The following is a 12,316-nucleotide window of genomic DNA, read 5'->3' as shown; positions in this document are numbered from 1 at the left end:
CTGTGCCAAAATGCACCAAAATCAAACCAATCTACGGAGCAGTTTTTGAGAACAAGTAATTTCAGATTATTCTATTTTTGCAATAGCCATATTTAAGGGAAATAAACATCATTTGCACAAACAGCTCATATATATTTTGATGTTTTCTGTCAAATTTATTCGAGATATTACCGAGAAAATGTAATTTAAAAACTGTCTTTTTTCATTAACAACTATCATATTTATGGCAGATGAGCATCATTGCCAAAACTTAGAAAATCCTTTAAGCTAGTATGTTTTAGGCCAAGTTTGGTTAAATTCTGAACACAAGTTTTTGAGTCATTATTTAAAGGTTTTTCTTTCACAGCATATTAATAGCAGCCATATTTGATTGGGGATGGGTATCATTTAAAAGCCCTTTTTGCAAGAATGCTTTCTGTCAAATTTTGGCAAATTCTGCAGAGTAATTTTTGAAAGACATTTAATCGTTTTCAGTTTTTTTAATGGTGGCCATATCTGATGTCAAATCAGTATCATTTGTATACACTTGAAAATTCTTCAGGCTAAAATGCTTTCTGTTAATTTTTATTAAATTCTGTTAATTTTTATTAAATTCTGTTAATTAGGTTTTGGGAAGTAATACAGCTGTACCAAGGTTTTACTACAGTACAGTAGCTATATCTAATGACAGATCAACATCAACTGTACAAAATTAGAAAGGCCTGCAAGCCATGATGTTTCCTGCCACATTTGTTTGAAATTGGTCTAGTGGTTTCTGAGAAGGAGTTGAAAAGAGCAATCACTGATATATGCACTATGCATGACTAATGGATGCATAACTCATTGAACAAATCAACACAAATTTCTGATTTTTTTTTTATGTGAAATTTTCCCCTTCCGAAGAACCTAAGAACTAACATTTAAGAAGTCTTACACTTCACTACTATTTAGACATGTTTATTACCAAAATCTGGTGTTTCCTCAGTGAGCTGTAGGAATGGATGGCATGACAACCTTAAATAATGTCTGGTTTGGAAATAAAACTGTATAAGAAAATCCATTATGATGAAAACAGTTTGAGACCTATTAAAATGTCTTGAACAAATCAAATTCTGACAGCAACAGAGAGAAATAGAAATATGATCCCTGAGCTTTTATTAATAAACCAACTCTACAAATCCAATGAAGGTACAGTGAAATCATACAAATAAAACCTGAAAATATCATGATCATTTAATAATTGTTGTTCAAAGTGGAACCTTGGATGTTTATCAAAATCTACTGTGACACAAGCACATTGTATATAGTATCTGGTCTTAAAGACTACAAGCATGAGTCACCTTCATTTTCAATCTTTGCAGCATGTGAAATAAAATCTCCAGAACTTTAAACACTGAGGCAAATTGACAACTGACAAGAATTGTGTATGTTTGCAATTCACATTTTTCTTACCTTTTAAAATGACAGAATCAGAAATAGCTTTTCATCTTACAGAGACCTTAGATTTCCTATAAAACTACTAAAATCAGTGATAGGTTTATTAGCAAGATGAAATCTTTCCATATATTAAAATGAGGTATATGTTTAATAGCAGGATGAAATCTTTCTGTACTTTTCTTTTTTGGTATAACTTTCATATTAAGTGTGTCTCAACTGTAATGTAGGAATATTTCTTAGCTTTTCAACCAAACTGATCTGCATGATTGGAGTGAAAGTCAGTTTTGAAGAATGCCCTTAAATTCAAAGCTGTCTTTATTTTTATGCACTGGATGTTACTTCAGTATCACCAAGCAGATTTTCTTTATAGCAGTAGATTATTAAAACAAACTAGCCTCAAACAATGTCAAGATAAATCTACATGCTAAGTTTGATTAAAGTTATAATTAACAGCTTTTAAAAAAAATGAAGTTATTTACCTGTAAGTGGTATATTGCTGGTACTCTTCATATACATTGACAAAATAGTTTGATAAAAATTAGTTCATATTCATGTTAATCATGATCACATGCCTGTACAGGTAAATATTAGAGTGCTAATTATTAACTAACTTGTTTATTGGAATGCAACTAAAAACAACTGTCCAAATACAAGTCACTGTTTTGAGAAGTTCAGTGGAGTAAAAAAAATGTAATCAATGACCTCTGACTTCACCTCAAACTCGATTATGTCTGGTTTTCAACTCATTCACAAATGTGTAGCTTTGTTGGGTAGTCAGATCGGCACCTTTATCATTTAGAACTAATTAAATATTGCAAGAAGTATTTCTGTGAAAATGCATGTTGATGTCACCAGTTCTACAATCCAGAATTTGTGATTTCTTTAAAATGCATCCTCCCATTGAGCTTATTATATGCAAAAGAGAGAGAGAGAGAGAGCATATATCATCTCTTTCAAATGACATAACCTGTAGTTTATGTTTACTCAGAAAGTAAGATGAGAGAGTATGACATTTTGTAGATGATCTGCTATCATCTTCATTTCAGAATTCATCTATTGACAAAATCTAGAAATAACAAACAGCTGCCTTGCTAGGCACTCAGCATTAAGAGGTTAATGTTAGGACTGGTCATCATGATGTCAGGATAATGTGACTGGGTGGAACATCATGCTACATGTCTGCAGCTCCGTATTTTCTAGTTTTCTTTGGTAATGGAGAAGCATGCAATTGTTAAAGGCACAATAATGCACATTATTATTTTTGTTTTAATGCTATGTCTTACTACCCAAATAACAGCCTTATATAGCGTTTTCTGATGTTGGTTGACATCAGAAAGAGTAGTCAAAGTTTCAGGAATATCTCATACACTTGGCAACCCACATCAACACTCTTCCACAAACTGATATGTAAGTAATATACTTACTTTTCTGTTTTTATCCCGGTGGATTCAAAATCTGACATTAGCAAATGGATGCATTTTCATGTTCCGTTGACATACATTTAAATTTGCTGAAATGCGACGGCAGTCGAGGTATGCTGAAGTATGTTCGTGTGGGGGATGCATTTCTTTAATGAAACGAAACGTTGCTTACAGTTTCAACAGACATAATATATTTGTATTGATTTCATTAAAGAATAATATTTCAACTTAATCTGATTTGGCACTCCCAGATTTAATTGCTTTCCAGCCATATGAAATGTAGGTCAACGAAACTTGAAAACAGGTCCATTTCTTTTATGAGAATTTGAATTTATTAGAGAAAAGACATCAGAGTAAGTAAAGTCAGACTAAAATATTATGACTTTGTAGAAAAGCGTCATTATTTTAGTTGCCTGTTGTGTGAGATATTCCTGAAAATTTGATTTTTCATTACAATGTTAGTCGAGATCAAAACACGCTAGACAGCACTATTAGTTAGGCTGTAAGACCCTGACACCCAATTTCCAGGTCTTACATGTAGAAGTACCACGAAACCATATATTATCATTAAATGGTCTTTCTTAGTATGGTTTATTTTGTCAACTGGACACACTAGTCCAAATGTAAGACATCAACCCTGATAAACATAAATATCAGGGTCAATGTCCTACATTGTAGGACTACTAGAGACAATAAAAGAAACACCAAAAAGTTGATAATTTTAATCAAGTATAAAAATTATAAATCAATGAATGAAATGTCTAAGTTTTGTGCATTTTTTATAACCTTGATGGACCGTTCTGGTGGCCTAGTGGTTAGAGCGTCCGCCTCGGATGCGGTAGATCGTGGGTTCGATACCCAGCCAAGTCATACCAAAGACTTACAAAAATGGTGCTGTCAGCTGCCTCGCTTGGCGCTCAGCATTAAGAGGTTAGTGTTAGGACTGGTCAGCCTGGTGTCAGGATAATGTGACTGGGTGTGACATGATACATGTCTGCGGCATGATGCCCTAGTGCTAGCAATCACTATACTGCCAAGGGACTCGTTACCGCCACTTTATCTGGGTTTCTCAACGCGTTCTTAATAATCAGGAGTATCTGGTCCCCATGCAGTAAACTGCCACACTGCAGACATCGTACATGACTGAAAAATTGTTAAAATTTACGTTCAAAATCCAAATCACACACACACACACACACACACATATCCTTGATGCTTTTCGTTTTTAAAATCAATTGCGGGGTTCAAAAGAAACGGGATGGTGAGTGAATAATATTGATAACGATAGAGGCCGCAACAGGGTCCAAAGAAAACTACTGTACTGACTACGGAATTTCGGAATATTGATATTGACTCTGTAATTCGAATCCTGTATTCTGGTGGATCTTATTTCTATAAATAAAAAAAATGAAACAAAGTACCTTCTGTATATCACTTCTTCGAAGCCATGACGATAATTCCAATATTTTCCATCTGTTCGGTAAAGAAAATAATCATATAAACTAAGTTGAACTTAGCAACTAAATTGATATATCCGCCACTATCTAAGGTACCCCGCATATAATGGGTCTTACCTAATGCTACAATAAAATTCAAAACACATAAAAAGACATCCGGAACACTCAGACACAAAAAATTACGTTACATTTTTTTAAATCTTTGTACCAAATCAATATAATCAGTATCTATAAATAATAAAAAAACATACCATGGATTTACACACACACACACACACACACACACACAGAGAGCTATAAAAGTATACGTATATTAAGGATGTGGCCAGTTTAAGTATCTAATCCTACGTCGATATTTATGAGAAGTACGCGTAGTACGATTTTCCTCTGATCCTTGCAACTCCATTTTTAATAATTGGGCATTTATTTGTTGTGCAATCCCAACATAAATGTCTATATATCCAATATGAGGTGAGATGAAACTCTGACTGGTATGCAATAGGATGTTGTACTAAGATCAAAGAATGCACAAGGTCAGATATATGCATTAACACTCTTTAGCCTCTTTGATATTTTGTTGTGGCAGCTTGATTTGCTATGCGTAAATATAGTGACTTCAGTCAATGAGCAGTAAGTCATTTCATTTAATACTACGTTATTTAGAAGCAGATTTCATCAATCCGTTTTGTTCTTTAAATCATTTTATTTAATACCACATCATTTGGAATCTGAATTCATCATTTCATTTATTGGTTATATCTTTGATTTCATACAACGTAAAATCATGTTATACCACGTCATTTGGAATCTGAATTCGTAATTTTATGATTTTATGGTGTGTATTAAATGATTTAATTTAATAATACTTCATTGACTCGAATAACAAGTCATTAAGAATCAGAATTCATCATTCCGTTTTGTTCTTTAAGTAATTTTATTTAATACCACGTCATTTGGAATCAGAATTAATTATTTCATTTTTGGGGTTCAATCATTTAATTTCATGCTACATCATTTCATATCACACAACATTATTAGGAATCTGAATTCATCATTTCGTTTGTTTGGTAAAATCATTTCATTTCACACCACGTCATTTGGAATCTAATTTCATCTTCGGTTTTGGTATGACTCGGCCAGGGTTCGAAACCGTGACCTCCCGAATCCAAGGGTGGACGCTCTAACCACTAAGTCACCTGAGCAATCCAACGAGAACAAAACCATTACCAAAGAAGGCAGACTTTACGTACGCTTGTGGAAACTGTATCTAAATTGGGACACGATTTCAATCAGCTTTGGGCAAAACGACGGCCAAGTATCCACTACGAAGAGTGGAAGAGAAAACATTCACCATTGCCCCTGATCATGTTTTATTAGAAGAGCAAACATTTACTCATTGACAACATCAGTAATGCCACCCTCAAAATCCTTTCTAGTTTCAACACTTCAAATCGTCCAAGATAGAAGCCACTCCCTATGGCCATATATTGTATACCAAACATTGTATTACCTTAGATCTTATCTGACACTGACCACGGGATAGTTAGGTACCAACAGCAACCGGGATATTTCGTATGACAATTACGACGATTATACTGGAGGAGATTCTTTTTGGGGATTTGATTTCACCTAACACATAGACGGGGACAAAATACATTTCACTATATAGGATTAGATCAACTTGATAAGGATATTCAACGTGCAGTACCTCTGGCCAGCACAGTGAACATTATCTTGTATGCAAGATTCGGCAATACTTCAGAAATTAACTGTTACGACTCTCTGGTTTTAAGCTAAGAAGCAGAAAAAAAGCAAACCAAAAACTTTGTAAAACTTAACAAATAATTTAATTCTCTAATTCATAAAATTAAAATTTACGAGGAACTTATAATATTATGAATTATAATATTATGAATTAAATCCAATTCGGTCCTAAAAGCTTCTACACAAGTCCAAAAGAATCAAGTGTTGCGAATAAATTCCAGGTCATCGAACGTGCTGATGTACCGAAACCTTGCTGTATCACAATGGCATTAACCAGAACTCCTTTGAATAAATTCGTAATAGTCCCAGAATAATATTTGAGTCTAATGACAACTGAACAATTCCACGGAAAAATACAAACAAATTTTTGCTCTCAAATTACATCTAACGCAATATTAAACACATCTGAAATTTAACATGGGGAAAAACTCGTGGGACAATCTAGCGTCAAGGGAAATTTAACATGGGAATAAATCGTGGGACTGTCTAGCGTCAAGGGAAAATGGAACAGGGTCGGGACCCTATTTTAATACGGTCCCGGCCTGATGGGTCTATAGAAATGGAACAGGCGAAAAAATTGAAACAGGGAGGGGTCTCTATTTTTTTTAAAAATAAAAAAAATATAAAATGGGGTAGGCAATTGAAAGTCTATCTCTTTTCGAGAGATTGGAGTGACCCTGAAAAGGGCCTTTGGTTTTCTTCTTCTTCTTTTAATTTCTTCTATTTCTCCACCAGCTTCTTATTTTCTGTCCTACTCTTTTTCTCTTCTTTTCTTTCTTTTCTTCCTCCTTTTTCTTCGTTTTCTCTTCTTTCTGCTTCTCCTCCTCTTCTTTCTTCCTCTTCTCATTTTCTTCTTCTTTTCAATTTTTTCGTTCCATGCTCTCATCCTTATCCTTTGCTCTTCATCCTCCTTCTCCTCCTTTATTTCTTTTAACAGATCACTGATGATATCCTTTACTTTTTTTAAATTGTTGATCTCCATCTTCACTCGATGGGGACTATAAGAATAGTGATCCTCGTTTAGGTTAACCAACATTTGCTCCATCATACCCAAATTGTCCAGGACGTCTTGCAATTTTTTCATTTTATCACGGTGGTTCGAAGCCATCTTCTTTTTATTCTTTGTAGAATGGTGTGAACGACGAATACTGTGGGTTCTTATAGTTAAAGCGCGGACGTGATGGAAAACATCCCCCTAAATTTCAAAAGTTATATTACCAAGAGCAGCACTTAAAACGCGCGGACGTGAAGGAAAACATCCCCTACTTTTCTCATTTCATATTATCTACTATCCACATACGTGAACCAGCAATAAACAAACCCCAAATCTACTATTCACACACGCAAAGCATTAAAATGAAACCAAAATCTACTATCCACACAAACCAGCTTAAGCTCTTACAAAACCCAAATCTACTATCCACACAAACTTACTTGAGCGCTTACAAACACAAACACATACACTCACACTAGGAAAAAAAGAGTCAGTTTTTTATATTCACACTACTCTACATACACACATTGGCAAATGGATTATTCTTTCTTTTCTAAAGGTTTGGGTAGCCCTGAAAAAGGCTGTTTTTTTTCAAGAACTCCAGGACACCTGGTTAATGATGGCACCTTCCAGGTCTGGCACCACACACACACACATCTTCTACTCCAATCTTTCCAGTTGACTTGTTTGATTGGGAGCGCAGAGGGAGGATGATTGGCTTCATCACCCCAATCCTCTTTCTCTGGTATCTTGTAAGCCATCCTCTCTCCTATTTTTTTTCCTCCTCCTCTTCCTTTTGTCTTCTCTCCTCTTCTTTCTTTATCCTTGCCTCTTCTACTATGGCCTCCGCGGCCAGTTCATTTACTATGCGCCTGGCATATTCCAGGTGCATCTGGAGTTCTAGCAGTTTCACAATTCTGGTATTCATTGTCTTGTCAACGAATGAACAGGGTAGCTAGATTGTCAAGCGATTTTCAATTTATAGTGAAAGCGCGGACGTGAAGGAAAACATCCCCCTAAAACAAAATTTATATTACCTAGATTATGACCAAACAACGCGCGGACCTAAAAGAAACACTCACTTACTTTTTTATACTACCTATTACTATTCTAAAAAATTTCATAAAACAAATAATATACTATCCACTAACGCTAAACAGTCAAATCAAGCCCCAAATCTACTCTCCACCCACGTCAAACAGCAAAAAAAAACATGATCATTATCTACTATCCACACAAACACATACAATTACACCAGAAAAGAGTCAATGTTTATATTCACACTACTCTACATACACACATTGGCAAATCGATTGTTATTTCTTTTCTAGAGATTTGGGTAGCCCTGAAAAGGGCTGTTTTTTGTGTGCGAAGTTGAAGCTAGGGCGAACTTTTAGTTTCTAAGAATGCGACGTCCTCTGACGATAGACTTTCTGACGATAGGTCTGCTTCTTCGGAAAGAGAAGAAGAACTCTTTGGTGTCGATACGACAATCGACAAAGCCTCTGTCAGGTTCAGGTTCCTGCTGCTGATGCTTCTGTTGTTGCTGTTACTGCTCTCTGCTGTTTCTGAAGTCTGTACTTCTCTGTCCATTCTTCTTTCTCCCTGTTCACTTCTTCTCTGAAGAGCTCTTCTATCAGGTCTTCAGTGACTTTTAACATTCTCACATTCTCTCTCTTCTGGCTTCGGTATCAGACTGTGTTTGACCCTATGCAAATTCACGTAGGCTTCGTTTAGCTTAGCTAGTTTGGAGCACATCTTCGTAGGAGGATGAGTCGACAATGGATGGTTAGACTTGTTGTTGTTGTTGAATTGAATTATAGTGGTGTTCGCAACATAATGTGCATGTACCACTGGTTTATGTGCACACGGTGCACTAATTAATTACTCCTTGAGGGGAGGAATGGTGCCCACCCCTCAGGCATTTATGTACTCACAGAGTACTAATTGATTGGGCCGTTAGTTCGTACACGGTAGTTGCGTGCCCAACCGAACTAAATGTAAGGCCTAAGATATGAGTAGGAGTAGTGCAAACCCACACTCATGAATTCAGTTTGCTATTGAGTGCTCCAGGTGTCAACCCAAGCAGTATGTAACGTCAGCTGCCATTGGCCAGCTTTTGCCGTCACATTAGGACACCTGGGCTTGTGGAAAGTGGAAATCGTTCCACATCTTGCCACTTTTGTACGAGATCCGAGCGTGGTAAAGGAGGAAAGGTGCTCAGCAAGCCAGCCCTGGATGTTGTCTACTTCCCGAAACGCCAGCCCGTACTTATTTCAAATCGAGTCCAGTTATACTAGTGGACAGAAAAATACCAATACTGTGTAAGCCACCTGTGCAATTAGTTCAAATCCTGTTAGTCTGTTGAATTTCCTATCCCTAAACGTCCTATCTAATCTAGTACAGAAGTGTACATAAACGAACTCCCTGCTATTCCTTATTTAAAGTAGTATGTCTAAGCGACATTTAGCAGTTTTGTCACTGGTAGGTTATTGATAGTTGTGAATTTTGGGCGGTGGTCCAATGGTTAAAATTTGTAGGTTTTTTGGTAATTTCAAAGAGGGAAACCATGCCAATTTAGATTTCCCTATTAAATAAAAGGCAACAGTTTTAGCCCTAAGAAGGGCTGTTTTTAGGAGAACATCCCCCGTTTGATTTCCGCTTCCCAGCATTGCTGCGCCGTCGTTTTTTCTTCTTGGCGAATTTTTGGGAAGGCATAGCCGTGGACTTAGGCAATGTGTTGAGCCGCTGTAGAAAGCTGGTGAAGAGAGAAATCCTTGTGAGCTTTAGGGTAGAATTGGCTCAAGATTCGATGTCCGTAGTGCCATTGGTGGGTCATTGGTTGATTAGTACGTAGGGAGCGCCAGTTAACGTGCGAGACTGCATTTATGTAGTGTCTCGCCTTTTTTTAAATCGTCTAGTGCTGGGCTCAATCCCATATTTCGGCATTCGGTGGTTTGATTATCTCTCGTCCCAGTTTCTTTTGTTGGTCTGGTCTCAGTTACCTTTTTGGTGCTTGTTGTTTTAACCTCAGTTTACTTTGTTAGACTTATGGTTTTGGTCGGTTGGGTTGCCTGTGCTTCTTCTTCGCTAGAGGAAGAGACCTCTAAATCCGCAGCAAGCGTGGTAGTGGGTTGCTCTATGGAGTCGTCCTCATCAAGGAGTGACCTTATTTGGATGAATACTGATTCAGCAATCTCGTCTTTTGCTTTTTCCAGTATATCCGTTAGACGTTGAAGAGTGACCAAATTTCCTCAATCCTTAGATGTTATTTGGTTTTGCAGTACAGCTAGATCAATTTCCTGGGCCCTTTGTTCTTCCTCCACTTCCGCTGGGGTGGTTTCTTTGTTAGGAGTTGAGTGCTGTCGGCTGCTTGTTTTTTTGTTGATGACTCGCTGTAGTGGGGCTGCTAACTGTCTGGGTCTGCATAATCTGCTCCCGCTGACGCTGCATATTATTTCCTCCACGTCGAGTTCTGGACCTGTATCTTTCTTCTTCTTTGTTTTCCCATATTAATAAGAGCGTGGTTCGCTTTTGTTGCGCTCTTATACTCCAGCCGGAGGCAATGTTCAGGCCTAAGCCTTTAATTGCGCTTAACGCCTGGGCGGGAATAAGTGTTTCCGTCGCTAGCTCCATTTCTTGTGTTGCTTGTTGCTCTGCTCGCTGCAGACTATGGATGGTTAGACTGGAAACTGCCACGGCTTTAAAGTCAAAGCGCTGACGTGAAGGAAAACACCCCTCCACCGTTTTCGAGCCGCAAAGTTCAATGAGTGTCATGAGAGGGATAGTAAGAAGTCAAAGAGCATGAATCAAGATTCCTATAGCCAAACAAAAGACAAAGGCATTTTTTCAAAACACAACATTTTTTATTCAAAATCACTTAATACTAACAAACAACTATAACATTTTTAATAATAATAATTCAACAATATAACATCAAACATTTTTTTCAAATGACAAACATTTTTTCAATTAACACATTATTTTGGACAGGGTTGACAACGTTGTGAATGAAATTGCGATTTCCACTGTTGGAAGTCATTAGGCCATTGATGGACACTACGTTTCCTAGCTTGAGACAAAAGATAAGCATAATGGTCACAAAACCATTGATCTACTTTCACATCGTTTCTAGAAGAAGAAGGAGGATCAAAATGAGTCACTAAATGTTCTAAGGAATAGCCCAGGCTGCGATGATGCAGAAAATACACACAATGTTGTCCACACACCAAGGAATCTGTGCCATGTAATTTCACATTATTGAATCGAGTGGTCTGAGCATTTCTTCTCATAAAGTCAATGATATCGTCTTCCAAAGGGGGCAATCCATACGAATCGAAATATTCCACACATCCTTCTTGAGGAAAGTAAACGGCTACCCAGTGAGTAACTGGGAGATGACTGTCGTCCGTGTTGATCACATAAGCTTGATGGTCATGAGGTTTGCCATGAGGGAGTTCATCTTTAGCACAGACGACAGGATTCCAAGAAGCCGTGTACGAACTGTGGTTCAAAAGGTAATAAAGTTCCCAGGTATCCATTGATTTGTGTGTTTTTTTTCTTCACAGGTAATAATAAGTGATCAATTCGATCCTGACTTTTTGCTTGAAAATGTCTGACAAATAACCGTTTCTTCGTTTCGTCTCCCCACTCTGATTCAGAAGAGCTTCGATGCGATGGATCTCTTGAGTGGTTAATTGTGGACAAGAATGTTCACGCAAGTCTTTATACCACTGATGCAACACGACTTCGTCCGAGATGAGACTCCAAGCTTCGTCCAGATACTCGTCCAATTTTTCTTCTTGACTCAGCATCAGGCATTTATCGTGTTGAATTTGACTGGGATGATCGTTTTGACATCCATAGCAATCTTTCTTGATCAATTCCGTCATTTTTTCGACCAAGTGTTTGGCAAAACAAGAGACTAAATGGGCTTCTTGTTCTGGCCATCTTGACTTCCTCATGATAACTTCTTCGTCTTTGTCTTGAGATTCTTCTTCCCCGGTCTCCTCACATTCCATCTCCAAAGTTTCTCCATTAGGCAAAGAGGGATAACAGTCTTCCATGGCTTCTAATAGTCTAGAATGACTTCTCTCAAACTGTTGATTTCTATGGTATTGTCAAATTCTGCATACAGGAGGACGTTCACTGTGTGATCTGGAGGTGGATTTGCAAACTGAAGTTCCACACGAATCTGACCCGATTTTATAGGGTGGAAATGTCCCTCGTCGCTGCATTGGTCAGGAGTGAAATCAAAACCCCAC

At 37.3% G+C, this 12,316-nt stretch overlaps 1 protein-coding gene across 1 annotated transcript in view; it reads right to left on the bottom strand.

Moving 5' to 3' along the window:
• Nucleotides 1-4,387, bottom strand: part of LOC149788633 (gamma-tubulin complex component 6-like) — a 129,455-nt gene extending 125,068 nt beyond the window's left edge. The window contains exon 1 of the mRNA XM_089974721.1: nucleotides 4,259-4,387. The gene's annotated coding sequence lies outside the window, so the exon portion shown is untranslated. The remainder of the gene's footprint in view (nucleotides 1-4,258) is intronic.
• Between the last annotated feature and the right edge of the window lie 7,929 nt (nucleotides 4,388-12,316).

The sequence above is a fragment of the Sinohyriopsis cumingii genome, chromosome 11 (assembly GCF_028554795.1).
Source record: "Sinohyriopsis cumingii isolate HCF-2022 chromosome 11, ASM2855479v2, whole genome shotgun sequence".
NCBI classification, from domain to species: Eukaryota; Metazoa; Mollusca; class Bivalvia; order Unionida; family Unionidae; genus Sinohyriopsis; species Sinohyriopsis cumingii.
Note: the sequence above shows the minus strand (reverse complement) of the source record. Positions and strands in the feature narration are given on the sequence as shown.